Source organism: Elgaria multicarinata, chromosome 5, assembly GCF_023053635.1.
Source record: "Elgaria multicarinata webbii isolate HBS135686 ecotype San Diego chromosome 5, rElgMul1.1.pri, whole genome shotgun sequence".
Taxonomy (NCBI): domain Eukaryota; kingdom Metazoa; phylum Chordata; class Lepidosauria; order Squamata; family Anguidae; genus Elgaria; species Elgaria multicarinata.
Window position 1 is genome coordinate 2,093,634 of NC_086175.1, and position 14,776 is coordinate 2,108,409.

Below are 14,776 nucleotides of genomic sequence, written 5' to 3' on the forward strand. Positions count from 1 at the left end.
GACGGTGTGGTTAGGGGGTGGTTTTAAAACTGGTGGTTACCTGCAGTGTTGATAGAAGGTCATTCAGAGCTCCGAAAGTATCCAAAGGCATGCAAAGGTTTTTTAGGTGACGTGAAGGGTCATTTTAACTTGATGGACTATGAACACTTTTCCATATTTGGAAGATGCTACAGCTGAGGGGCGAAGGAGGGGTAGTTTTGAGATTGACATTTGTAGCTAACCAACAGCCAGTGCCACAGTGTCCTCACTGTTCCCCTTCCAATCTCAGTGCTTAGGGGGAGGGATTGCAAATGATATGCCCCATTTCTCCTCACCCTGGAACTCATTCCATTGCTTGTTTGTGGAGAGTTAGGAAGAGAGTCAGATGAGAGGGGGGGGAGGGAGGGGGGACAGAGCTGCAGTGTCTCTCTGCTTTTCTTTGTTTCCCGTTTGTCCATTATGATTATTATTTCTTACCAGCCTCTCCCTCTGGATCGAGGTGGGGAACAACACAGAATACAAAAAATATTATAAAACATAGAAAACTGATTAAAACATATAGAACTATAAACTAACAGCCAGACATCTTAAAATTCAACTGGGTAGGCCTGCCAGAAGATATCCGTTTTTATTGGCTTTTATATATAGAAAGACTATTGAGTTGGTGGATCTCTCCCAGCAGGCCATTCCATAGTCTGGAAGTGGCAGAAGAGAAGATCCTCTGGGTAACAATTGTTAATCTATTTTTTGTTGGCTGAAGTTAATTCTTCCCAGAGGACCTGAGTGTGCGGCGGTGGATTGTACAGGAGAAGGTGATTCCATAGGTAACCTGGACCCAAACTATGTCGGGATTTAAAGCACCTAGAAACTAATTGGCAGCCAGTGTAGTGATTTTAAAGTTGGTGTAATATGGTCACTCCTAGGTGTACCTGTCATCAACCTGGCTGCCATATTTTGTACTAGTTGAAATTTCTGGAATAGGCACAAAGGTAGCCCTATGTAGAGCGCATTGCAGAAGTCGAACCTCGGAGTTACCAGGGCATGTCTTTAGGTCTTCCAACTCTAGGAAAGGACGCAACAGCCAAAGCTGGTAGTAGGCTCTCCTGGCCATCACATCTATCTCATCTGTCATTTGGAGCGATGGATCCAGGAGCACCCCCAAGCTGCGAACACAGTCTTTCAGGGGTAGTGTAACCCCATCCAGAACTGGTTGACACACCTCCAAACCCAGGTTGGGGCCTTTGACAGTAAGCACCTCCATCTTATCTGGATTCAGCTTCAGTATGTTTTTCCTCATCCAGCCCATTACCACCTCCGAGCATTCATTCAAAGGAGGCACACGATCCTTAGCTGATACTGTTGTTGAAGACATAGGCCATAGCTAGACCTAAGGTTTATCCCTGGATCATCCAGGGGTCAAACCTGTTCATCTAGGTGACACACAGGGGATCCAGTGCTCAGGCAGGGGCGAACCCTGGATGAACCCAGGATAAACCTTAGGTCTAGCTGTGGCCATAGAGAAGTATATTTAGGTGTCATCAGCATACTGATAGCACCCCGCCCCATGCCTCCAGATGATCTCTCCCAGCAGTCTCATGTAGATGTTAAACAGCACTGGGGATAGGATGTTGCTTTGTGGTACACCACACAGCAGCTCCTTCTTTGAGGAGCAGCTATCCCCAAGCATCACCATCTGGAACCTGCCCAAGAGGTAGGACCAGAACCACTGAAGCACTGTCCCCTTTAAACCCCTTTCCTGATAGTCCACCAGTGCGAAATTTCACCTGTTTGCAATTGTGATGGATCTATTTTCCTTTACTTTGATCATGCAAAGCTGTGCATCTCAAATTCATAAAACAGAGATCTGTTTTTCCCTTACTCAAGAGTAAATCCCATTGATTTCAACTGCATTTACATCCAAGAGCTTCATCCCACCAGCCGAATATTGTGCTGCTGCAGCGAAATCCACACAAAAGACTCAAATGACACCGGGGTTATAGTCTGCTTTTGCTGTGAAGGACTCAGATTTCAGCGATTATGTCTTGCTGTGATTGTGGGTCTTTTCCCCTTTATAGTGGACTATAAAGGTGCAGGGAATATCTGGTTCTTCCTAGCATGCAAAAGCACATCGCTGAAATTTCAAGTGTATTTTTTATCCATTTTCAATGTGCTATACTGTGGGTGTGTTCTCAAGGGGCAGTATTGCTGACATAAGAGAGAGGTGTGATGTTCTTCAGAACTGAGCCCTTCATTTCCGTGCCTTTGAACATCCGAAACTGTGCATCTTCAATGGGATTTACTTTACTCAAAAGTAAATCCCATTGATTTCAACTGCTGCCCCTTAGTCTGTGCCTGGAGGGGAGAGAAATGGTCAAGGGTGGTGGTGGAAAGATTTCCCCTCTTTCCACACCTGAGAGCTTTTCCTAAGCAGAAAGGAGGGAGGGAGCCTCCAGGCAGGGTTAGGGGATTTACTTTACTCAAAAGTAAGTCCCATTGATTTCAACTGCTAACATAACCTGCTGCCCCTTGGTCTGTGCTTGGAGGGGAGAGAAACGGAGGGAGGGGGGCTGGAAAGATTTCTCCTCTTTCTGTGCCCTTTTCCTAAGCACAGACCAAGGGGCAGCATGTAGCAGTTGAAATCAATGGGATTTGCAGCAGCAACCCTCATCCACATATATATAAATCAAGTAGACCGGACCGCGAGGGAAGAAAGGAAAGTGAGGGGAGAGAGACTCTTTAGATCTGTGTGTTTTTTTAACTGAGAAGGAACAGGTTCCTCCATAGGTCCAGAACAGCGATCTTCAAAAGCTGGTCAGTTTCACCCAAATATCTGGTCAGTTTCAAGCGAAGTCCTTTGGCTGCTTCTGAATCAGTGTGTGTGTGTCCATGTTGATCCTTTTCCATCTTACTTTGTGTTGCTCTTGTTCTTACTTGAACGGGAGTTGGTAGGGGGAAGGACACAGATCTTCCATTCCTTTGAGCATGTGAAGCTGAGGGGTGGTGGTGGCAGGACACAGGGGGAAGCAGAGATGGAAACGTTCTCCATGGGGGGAGGAATCCTGCATCTCCCACCTTTTTAATTTATTTTTTTTAACAATGGGTTTAAAAGTTTTTATTGGGAGCCCCCACATGGGAAAGGATGGCTTAATCCTCTCACTAACTTATTTGCCTCTCAATTTCTCTGTCATTGGAGGTCCTGGTGCTGCATTTGAAGTCTCCTCCTCCATACACTGGGAGTTGAGACGGCCACTTCCTACCTCGCTTTGATCCCCAACCCCAGCCACCCACCCCATTTCCCCCATTTTTAAAGTTGCAAAAATTAAGACTGCAATCCGAGGGGCTCTAATGCATTCCATTGAACTCAATGGGATTTATTTACTGAGTAAGCATGCAAAAGAGTTGACTGCAGTCTTATGTAATGTTCTACTTTGGTGTTCATTAACAAGAGAAGCAAATCCCAATCCCTGTTGACCGAGGGGGAGTTGTCCCCACTTCAAACATTCAATAAACGTTAGGAGGAGGTACAAAGAAGTTCTGGGGGGTGGGGATAAGAACACGTGTGAGTGAACCTCAACGGATCGCCCCACATGCATTACAGCAGAGGTGTAAGTTTACAAGTTTTCATATGCTATATAAGCACTATATAAGCGAAATGAGATAATTTGAGAGTAAACCAGAACAAAAGTGTATGTGGGATGAGGCTTCAAGTCATACTAAAATCTGATGCATGCTTACCTTTGAGTAAACCCCATTAAACCCCATTCTTGCAAATACAATTGAATGCAATAGAAGGAATAGAAGTAAGGCAGCGCCCTTGAAAAAAATGGTAGTTTACACCTGTGTTACTGCAGGAGGAGACAATCTCAAATGAGAAAGTTTCTTCGAGGAACGGTGGGAAAATGGGCAGTATAGGTGGGCAGGTATAGGGCGGGAAATTGGCAATGCCAAAGTGACATCACATTGTCCTGCCCTCAAAGCTACACCCGTATTTGAAAACCCGATTTCACACACACACCAAGGACAGATGACCAAAATGCAATGCAATCACGGAGGAACTTGAAAAGTCATAGTAAATTGCCAAGAAGCTTTGCATTTTCTGTTGGTAAAACTCAGTGTAGCAACGGGTTGACAGCTGTGTCGTGTGTCCGAAAACACGCAGCTGCACATTTACTGTGGGGAAAACAAGTCATATAGCCCCATGCCCTGGGAGAAGAATGCTCTGGTGGCGCTGCAGGGTGGGAAATTAAATAGAAATCTGTTGCAACAGCTTTAATCATTCTCTTTTCTTTAGCATTTTTGGTAGTCTTGGGGATATCTCAGGAAAAAAGCCCCCTCTTGTTTCTAATTGTGTTCAGCTACTGCCAAGGCCCTTTGTCACATGAACTGTGGACAAAGAACTACAGTGAGTTTTTGTTAAAGTCTTATGAAGGAGAGTGTGTGTGTGAGAGAGAGAGAGAAAGAAGAAACCATGTGTCTGTATGAACACACACACACACCTGCTTGCTGTAAACTGTCCTTTTAAACTAGATATTTCAGAGAGGTTGTCCCTAGCACCTGTCTCCAATTACTGAACCTGGCTGAAGCTGGAGCTCTGATTAAACTGTGTATTAAGGGAGCCATTAGGCAAGTTGATAGTGCCATGTACATCTTAAGGAGCTCATTTGTCTTCATCATATCTGATCATCCCTGAGTGCCTTGACAGGAATCTCTTATTGGAAGATAATAGGAGCCATTATTGCTGAGAGGAGAAATAATGTATCACAGGCTCTGCTTAGAGCCTTCGGGAGCAATTTGTATTCATTATTGTTCCCAAAAATTAACTTTTCTGATTAATATGTAAGTGTAATAGACATCATAACTGTACTGCCTGAGTTTGCTTGATGGTTCTGCTTTCATTCATCCAGGTTGTCATTAAAGACTAGGAGAAGGTAAGTATTACACCTTTTGCCCTTTAGCAGTGCCTCAACGGCTACCAGGTGGTACAGATGAAACTTTACTTTTGAAGCCAGCTCCAGCACCATTTACTGAAATCAAGCACATCATACAAGTTTCTTCTCTAAATAATGCTGCTCTTCTCCAGCACTCTTGAAGTTCAGAACCCCTCTCGCCCTTTCCCCCATGAGTGCCACACACACACACCATCCAAATTTTGCACTGTGAAGGCAAAGTCCCCTTCAGCCTGTTTGTCACATATACAAGATTGCATTTAAGGTGTCTCTACATTAAGGAAAATACATATACCACGTGTTGTTGTTTTTCTTGGACCTTTCCATGTTCACTATGAGCTTCTTTAGATGGTGACAATATGTACCCAAAACTGCCTAGTGACATAAGAAGAGCCATGCTGGAACAGACCAAAGGTCTATCTAGTCCAGCACTCCATTCACACGGTGGCCAACCAGATGTTGACCAGGATCATGAGGATTTGGAGTGAAGTATCATCCATATGCTGATGACACATAGCTCTGTTTCTTGTTTACATCTGAGTAAGGTGAGGGAGTGGAGAGATTAAACCAGTGTTCAGCTAGTGGGCTCGATGAGAGCCATTAAGCTGAAGGTCAACTGAGGCGTTACCCCACAACTGATTATCTTGTATATGTCTAAGATTAGTACGTCTGGAAAGTATGAAAGTTTAGAGCTGATGTAATAGGGTTTATGATGTAATAGGGGGGAAAGAGTATATAAGGAAAATGTTGGGAGTTTGTAGGGTGTGTGAGTTTGTGTGTGTGAGGAGAGTAAGAAGAGTTTGGATTCTAGGGACTTAGGATTTGTGTGAAGAGAGCGAAGTGGTTGGTGTGTGGAGAGTTTAGTTTAGTCAGGATTGAAAGTATTATATTTTGATTTAAAGCTTTTAAATAACAATAAACTTATTATTTTGTTAGCTACCAAATACCACATGTCAGCTTGGCATTATTTACCTGCCTTATAGTTATTAAACACCCACACCAGAGTATTCCCTCAGTATATTTTGAGAGATCTTAAAACCTGTTTCCCTCATAGCTAGGGGAAAGGCTTTATCTAAATCTCCCTCAGGTTTCCAGGTGGTTGTGCTTGGCCTGAGAAGGGTTTATGCGGCAGGCCTAGTGTAAGGGAGGGTCTGTTAACCATGACAGGACAGAGGTGCTATTGGTGGATTGCTCATCTTTCCATAGATGAGGGTGGTCAACCTTTCCTACATGGGGCTGTCTTCTTCCTTAAGAGCATGGTTGCAGTCTGAGTGTTCTTACAGATCCAGCTTTGGCAATGGAAGCGTATTGCTCCATCACCTTCCACCAGTTAAGGCTGGTGTGCTACCTGTGGCCTTTCCTGGACAAAGATTGCCTGGCCACAGTTAACGGTACTATGGGAACCCCCAAGTTGGCCCCCGTCTTGACGGTGGTGCTTTGGCGCCGCCAGGTGCCTTGGTTCTGCACTTGCATTCTTTCCCAGCATCTGTAAGTAAAAACAGCAACAAGGGCTCGCTGCTGCTCTCTTCATGGTTTTAATTCACTAGAGCATGGAGAGAAAAGAGTTTGCATGGACTCGGTTGCAAAGCACAAACAAACTGGCTCAATCAGCACTAAAGATTGGTTTCCAGCTGCCAGGTGAGTGAGGGGAGCTTTTGTAAATGAAATTTGCTTGTTTCCATACCTCCCACCCCCCACCCCAGTTGGGAGATGAGAGGCACATGAAAATTTCTGCCTTCCTTCCTGCCGCGGAGGACGTTTCCCAGCCACAGCCCCTGACCCACCCCTGCATGGTTCGGGGTTTGCTTTTTGTTTGTTTGTTTTACCTTGGTGAGTTGGGCGATCTGACACATTTTCATGTGCATTTCCTAGCTGCTTTCATCTGACAAGCTACAAGGAGGATTTGCTTTAGAAGACCCATTGCAAGTCCCAGGATGATGGAGCTTCTTGTTGATGCCAGAAGCCATCAGGCAGGCTTTGCAATATGTGCCTTTGTAAAAGTAAAAATAAAATAAAAATGGGCGGGAGGAGAGGAACGGGGCCATTCTTCCCCCTTTTTTTATTATTACCTGTATCTGCGCAGCTGAGCAGATGCAAATAATAATTAAAAAAAACGGGAGGAAGGAGGCAGCCAAAGGAGGACTCGAGGAGAGGGACACTGGGCAAACCACCTCTCCTCCCTCTGGCTGCCCGTTCCTCACGCCACCTGATTTATTTTTATTTTTATTATCTGTATCTGCTCAGCTGCGCGGATACAGATAATTTCAAAAATGAGGGGAGGAAAGGCCCTGTTCCTCCTTCCCATTTTTACTTTTTATACTTTTACAGAGGCACGGGGCCGCCCCCTTTCCTATCTAGCCCATGACGACCAATCAGGGGGTGCCATGGGCTCCACTGCAAAAAAAAAAAAGGCAGGGTAAGTGCCCAACTTTTTTGGAGTGGAGTTTCCAGGGTTTGCCCCAAGATGGCTTCACAATGGTGGCTGCATCATGTAGAAGATGTGCCGCTAATGTGAAGACTCCCCGGGGCAAAGCCTTCATGTAGACGTGCCCTTGGACTACTGCAATATGTTGTATATTATGGAGCTGTCCAAGACAACCTGGAAGATGCAATTGTGAGAGCAGTGCTTATTGGGTCCATTTGGCGAAGGGACGAGAACAAATTAGACACACAGGCATAAATGGGTAATAAATTGGCCACAACTTTATTGACTCACTTGAATAGGCTTGGCGGCAGCATAGAGCGTGGATCCTGTAATCGGCCAGCCCAGCTGCTGACTGATTCCCCTTCCTGGCCCGTATGCCAGGGGCACTGGTGGTGGATGGTAGATCCAGGGATACACCATGGCATGGACCGCTAGTGTGAAACCCTTTCAACCACCCCGGGCCACATCACAGCGTGGACTGCTAATGTGAACCCCTTTCCACCTCCCTGGATGTGGCCAGCTCGCAGCCCCCATGTTGGTCTGGTTTTGATGCCATGTCCCCCAGATCCCTCATGGGAATCCTCACCGTGGGGGAGCAGGGAGGCCAATCCTGCTCCCCCTCACCAATGGATCCTGCCCAATGCTTAACACACCTACGTAAGTTGTGACAAATGTTATAAAATGAAGTGTCCACAGAGAATATACTGATACTCCAGATCAACTTATTTACAGTCGAGTTAGGCCTTAGCTAGACCTGAGGTTTATCCCAGGATCATCCCAGGGTCGTCCCTGCCTGCTCCTGGGATCCCCTGTGTGTCATTTACATGAACAGGGATGACCCTGGGACGATCCCGGGATAAACCTCAGGTCTAGCTAAGGCCACAATCTTGTAATGGGGAAGGCAAAAACCTTGCACAGTCTTTGCCAATTGCTGTGCAGGTAAAATCCATTCCCAACCCCATTAACTGGCAATGACTTCTGCCACTGCAAGACATCTTAGTACCAGGAGTGGGTGGGTGGGGAAGCCAGAAACTGCAATCCTGGAGCCACATGGGAGGACTGCCTGAGGTTGAACTGGAGGCAGAACAAAGGTGAGATCTCACTCTGCTGGGTCTGCCTCTGTGGCCACACCCATCATCACGCTGCAGCCTGCTCCTGGGAGAGGCTGCTGCTGCTGGGCCTGTGCTGCTGCGTTGGCTGGACCACCGCACTGCTCTCCACCAGCCTTTCTCCCGTCGCTGCCGGTCAGCATGCCTCACAATTCACTGCTCCCCGTTAAGCGGGGAACTAGGCTTAGTTCAAAATAGAGTTAGTAGGCTGTTATCTGGGACAGCCTACTAACGCAGCCTACTCACGGAGAAGGGCCCCTGTGGATGATCTTAAGGTACTCATTTGCTTCACAAACAGAAGGCCCAGTCCTTTGCCCTCAGTCATTCACAAACCTCCCCTTTCTCCTTCAACAGGCTTCTGGCCATTCTGTGAAAACAGCTTCCATGCCAAGGAGCAGTAATGATTTCCTTCTCTCTTCCAGATCGTCCGGCCATCGAACCATGCCGCAATCCAGAGCATTGTAAAAGCCATAGGGATCATTCCAGGCATTCCAGAGCCCTGCTGTGTCCCCAACAAAATGAAGTCCCTGAGTGTTCTATTTCTAGACAAGAGCAAAAATGTTGTGTTAAAGGTGTATCGCAATACGTCTGTCAACAGCTGTGCCTGCCAACAAAATTGGTGTGTGAATATTATACACACACACACTTAATGAAACAAGAGCCCATGGCCTGTGAATGGTGATTACTCCAGTTCTGTTTATGAATGAGTGGACTTTAAATTACTATCTTCAGAGGAGGCTCTCAAACACTGATATATTTTGCACATCGGAGAAAAGATAATGTTGTTTAATGTCTATATTTAGCACAGTTCCCCATGGTCTGACTATATAAGATAAACATTTAAACCAAGGATCCATCTTGTCCAGCACTCTGTTCACAGTAGTCAACCAGCCATCAGCCAGGGACCAACAAAGCAACAGCACCCTCCAACCCATATTCCCCAGCAACTGGTGTACACAGGCTTACTGCCTCAGATACTGGAGGTAGCACACAACCATCAGGGCTAGTAGCCATTGATAGCCTTCACCTCCAGGAATTTATCCAACCCCCTTTTAAAGCCATCCAAATTGGTGCCCATCACTACATCTTGTGGTAGTGAGTTCCATAATTTAACTATGTGATGTGTGAAGAAGTACTTCCTTTTAATTGTCCTGGATCTCCCACCAATCAGCTTCATGGGATGACCCCATTGGGTTCTAGTATTATGGGGGGGGAGAGGAAAATGTCTCCCTATCCACATTCTCCATACCATGCATAATTTTGTACACCTCTATCATGTCTCCCCTTAGCTTCCCTTTTTCCAAGCTAAACAATCCCAGCTGATGTAACCTTCCCTCATAGGGGAAATGCTCCAGCCCCTTAATCATTTTAATTGCCCTTTTGAGCACTTTTTCCAGCTCTATGATATTCCTTTTTAGGTGTGGTGACCAGAACTGCACACAGTATTCTAAGTGTGGTTGCACCATAAATTTGTATAAAGGCAGTATGATACTAGCAGTTTTATGCTCAATTCCTTTTCTGATAATGCCTAACATGGTATTTGCCTTCTTTACAGCAGCTGCATACTGGGTGGACATTTTCATCGAGCTGTCCACCACAATCCCAAGATCTCTTTCTTGTTTGGTTACCGCCAGCTCAGATCCCATCAGGTTATACTTGAAGTTGGGTTTTTTTGCCCCAATGTGCATCACCGTACACTTGCTTACATTGAACCGCATCTGCCATTTGGTCACCCACTCTCCCAGCTTGGAGAGATCCCTTTGGAGTTCTTCACAATCCCTTTGTGTTTTAACAACCTTAAATAATTAGTGTTATCGGAAAACTTGGCCACTTCACTGCTCACTCCTAATTCCACATCATTTCTGAACAAGTTGAAAAGAATTGGTCCCAGTACCGATCCCTGTGGGACCCCACTATTTCCCTCCATCCGTAGAATTGACAATTTATTCCTACTCCCTGCTTTAGATTCTCTAACCAGTTACTGATCCATAGAGGACCTCTCCTCTTATTCCATGACTGCTAAGTTTGTTCAGGACTCTTTGGTGAGGGACTTTATCAAAAGCCTTTTGGAAGTCCAAGTAAACAATGTTCACCTGATCACTGCTGTCTACATGTTTGTTGACGTTCTCAAAGAATTCTAGTAGATTAGTGAGACAGGACTTGCCTTTGCGGAAGCTGTGTTGATTGTTCTTCAGCAGGACCTGCCCTTCTATATGCTTACTCATTTTGTCTTTAATAATGCTTTCAACCAATTTACGTGGAACAGATATAAAGCTAACCAGCCTGTAATCTCCCGGATTCCCCCTGGATCCCTTTTTGAAAATGGTGTTACACTGGCCATCTTCCAGTCCTCTGGTACAGAGGCTGAGCTTGTTGCATATTTTTGTGAGGAGGTCCGCAATTTCATATTTGAGTTCTTTGAGAACTCTAGGATGGATACCATCTGGGCCTAGTGATTTATTTGCTTTCAATTTGTCAATAAGGTTGAGAACTTCACCTTTCGTCACCACTATTTGCCTCAGTTCCTCAGACTCCTTTCCCGAAAACATCCATTCAGGCACAGGCATCTGCCCTGTATCCTCTAAAGTGAACACCTATGCAAAGAATTCATTCAGCTTCTCTGCAATCTCCCTATCCTCCTTTAGTGCTCCCTTAACTCCATTGTCATCCAACGGTCCAACTGCTTCCCTCGCTGGTTTCCTGCTTCTGATATATTTAAAGAATTCTTTATTGTTGGACTTGATATTATTAGTGCTGTGCTCTCCAAAATGCTTTTTTGCATCTCCTTTGGCAAGACTTCCATTTTTTGAAGGAAGCCCTCTTTTCTACAATAGCTTCTTTGACACTTCTTGTTAACCATGCTGGTGACCTCTTGGACTTGGTGCTACCTTTCCTAACCTGTGGAATACATTTTAGTTGAGCTTCTATTATCGTGCCTTTGAGTAAGCTCCGTGCATTTTGCAGGGATTTAACCCTCTTGATTTCCATTTTCAACTTTCTTTTCACTGGTTCCCACATTTTAGAGAAGTTTCCTCTTTTGAAGTCAAATATGACTGTGTTGGATTTCCTGGGCAATTTCCCACTTAAGTATATATTCAATCTGATAGCACTGTGGTCACTGTTACTGATAGGTTCAACAATATTTACATCTCATATTAGGTCCTGGGCAGCACCACTTAGGATGAAGTCCATGGTTACCTCCCCTCTGGCCGGTTCCATGATCAACTGTTCCAGGGCACAGTCATTTGGTACATCAAGAAATTTAACCTCTTTGTCATGGACTGGAATATGAATTTATCCAGTCAATGTGAGGACAATTGAAGCCACCCATTATTACAACACTTCCTCATTTGGAGGCCTCTCTGATTTCATTTTCCATCTCAAGGTCACCCTGAGCTTTTTGGTCTGTGGGACGATAGCACATTCCTAGCACTACATTAGTTTGGGGCCCCTGCAGTGTCACCTACAGCATTTCTGTGGAAGAGTCTACCCTGTTTAAGTGCTCTAATCTACTTGACACAATGCCCTCTTTGACGTACAGAGCAAGACCGCCACCAAACACCCCAATTCTCCCATGGCATGGCCAGTCAGAAAACAACCATTTCCCAGAAGGCAACATGGTGAGGCTAAAATAAAAGTAACTCCTAAAGAAACACACTCTGGACCCAATGGTATTAGACAAGTATTGCCCAGTTGCAAATACCCCTTTCTTAAGGGAGATATTGGAGAGTGTCATGGTGAAACAACTGCAGGCAATTTTGGAGGACACTGGTTATCTGGAACCATTTCAATCTGGGTTTCGACCTGGTTATTGTGCTGAATGAGCCTTGGTCACCCAGATGGATTACCTTTATCAAGAGAGGGACAGGGGAAGTGCAACACTATTCTGCTCGGTCCCCCATTAGCTTTTGATACTATTGAACATGGTATCCTACTGGATCGACTTCATGGAATGGGCATTGGAGGCACTGTGTTACAGTGGTTCTAGTCCTACCTGCAGGGTAAATTTCGAAAAGTGACATTGGGTGACCATTTCTTGTACCCTTGGCAATTAAGCTATGGGGCAACGCAGGGAACCATCTTGTCCCCAATGTTATTTAACATCTACCTGAAGCCATTAAGAGTGGTCATTAAGGAATTTCGACCAAAATGCCATCAGTATGATGATGCACAGCTCTATGACATCTGAATCAGGAGTGGCTGTGCAAATCCTGGACTAGTACCTAAACTCAGTAATGGGCTGGAAGAGGGCCAATAAACTGAAGCTGAATCCTGGCAAGAAGGAAGCCCTGTGGTTCCCAAGTCTGGAAGACAGGCTCATTGCCTTTCTGGATGGGATTGCACTCCCTCTGAAAGATCAGGTTTGTAGTTTGGGGGTACTCTTAGATCCATCGTTATAGCTGGAGGCCTAAGTGGCCATGGCAGCTCAAAGTGCCTCTTACCAGCTTCAGCTGGCTCACCAGCTATGGCCCCTTCTGGACAGGGATAGCTTGGCCACAGTGGTAAAGGCATTACCAATGACTGGATTACTGCAATGCATTCTATGTGGGGCAGCCCGTAAGGCTGCTCCAGATGCTGGAGTTAGTGTAGAACGCAGCAGCTGGGCTGTTGTCGTGAGCTGCGACTTTTCTGCATGTTACTCCTTTTCTGAGGGAACTGCACTGGCTGACTATTGGCTACTGGGCCAGGATTACGGTTTTTGTACCAGTGTACAAAGTCCTAAACAACTTCAGCCCAGGATACCTGAGGGAGGGCCTTCTCCCTTACCAACCTACCCAATCATTCAGGTCATTGGGGGGCATGCTCCTGGTGGTTCCACATGGACCTTTGGCCTGATTGGAATTCCCCAGAGAAGAGCCTTTAGTGTGGTGGCCCCTTATCTTTGGAACTCCCTGACCCTGGAGGTAAGGCAGGTGCCAACACTACGCTGCTTCTGGAGCCTCCTGAAAACAATTCTTTTCCAGGAAGTAGTCCTCAACTAACCAGCTACTGTATTTAGTGGTACTTTGTTTAAAACTGAACAATTCTAATTTACTGTTTTTAATCTTTCTTTTTACTGTTTTATTCCTATGTTCACTGGTCCAGAATCTATTTTAAATATGGAACACTATATAAATATGTTTTAATGTGATTTTAGATTGTAAGCCTCTGTTGCTGTTTTATTTGTACATACTGTACAGCACCAAGTACATTGTTGGTGCTATATAAATAAATATTAATAATAATATTTATTATTATTATTATTATTAATAATAATAATTAATAAAATAAATAAGAACCTAGGCAAGGTTCTGAGGTTCAAAACTCAAAACCACTTTTTTGAACCCACAGTTTTCAGTTGCAGCATCCATTCCAGAGAAGCCAAACTCAACAAGCTCAGGCAAATCCCCAGTGTGAAATTACATAACCACCCCACACACACACACACACAGAGATCACAACAAAACACACAGGCAACCCGGTGATGCTCAGAGAAACACACATCCACAAAAAACCCCACAAAAGACACACACCACACCAACACCCAGGCAAAAGAGAGCTCCGGCTATTGGGCGGTATAGAAATGTAACAAATAAATAAATAAATAAATAAATAAATAAATAAATAAATAAATAAAACACCCACCCACACCCATACTCCCTGAGGATCTAACTGCATGTTACTTTGAAGAAGTAGCTTTTTTCCTTTTTTATTCAAAAGTAAGCGTGTGAAACCTAATATGGGTCAGGGCCCTAGAGGGAAGGGTTGGGGCTTTAACCCTTTGACCTATGGCTTATAACTGGGTCCTGTCTTGATGGCAGCGTGTTGGTGGCACAAGGCCTCAGGCTTCCACATTGGTGCTCCTTCCTGTGCAGATGCCGGGAAGGAGTACCAATGAGGAGTTGCTGCTGCCAGGACGAGCACCAGGGAGGGTGGAGGAATGGGGCAGCTGGCTCTCCTCCCTCTGACCTCCCTCTGGCTGCCCTGTTCTTCTCCCCCCCTTTTTTTAATCTGTAGATGCAATTTTTTAAAAATGGGGGTGGGTGGGAGAGGAACAGGGCAGCCAGAGGGAGGAGAGATGGTTCAGGTGCCACGTGTCACTCTCTTCCTCCCCCTTCTGGCTTCCCCATTCCTTCCCCCCTCCATTTTTTTAAATCTCTAGATGCGAAGGTTAAAAAAATGGGTGGGGGGTAAGCAATGGGGCAGCCAGAGGGAGAGGAAGAGAGGGATGTGCAGTGCCCAAACCGGCCCCCTTCCAGCCAATAGCAACCAATCAGTGGTTGCCATCAGCTATGGCATGCCTCTGCTTAAAAAAAAGTCAGGGTAAGTGCCCAACT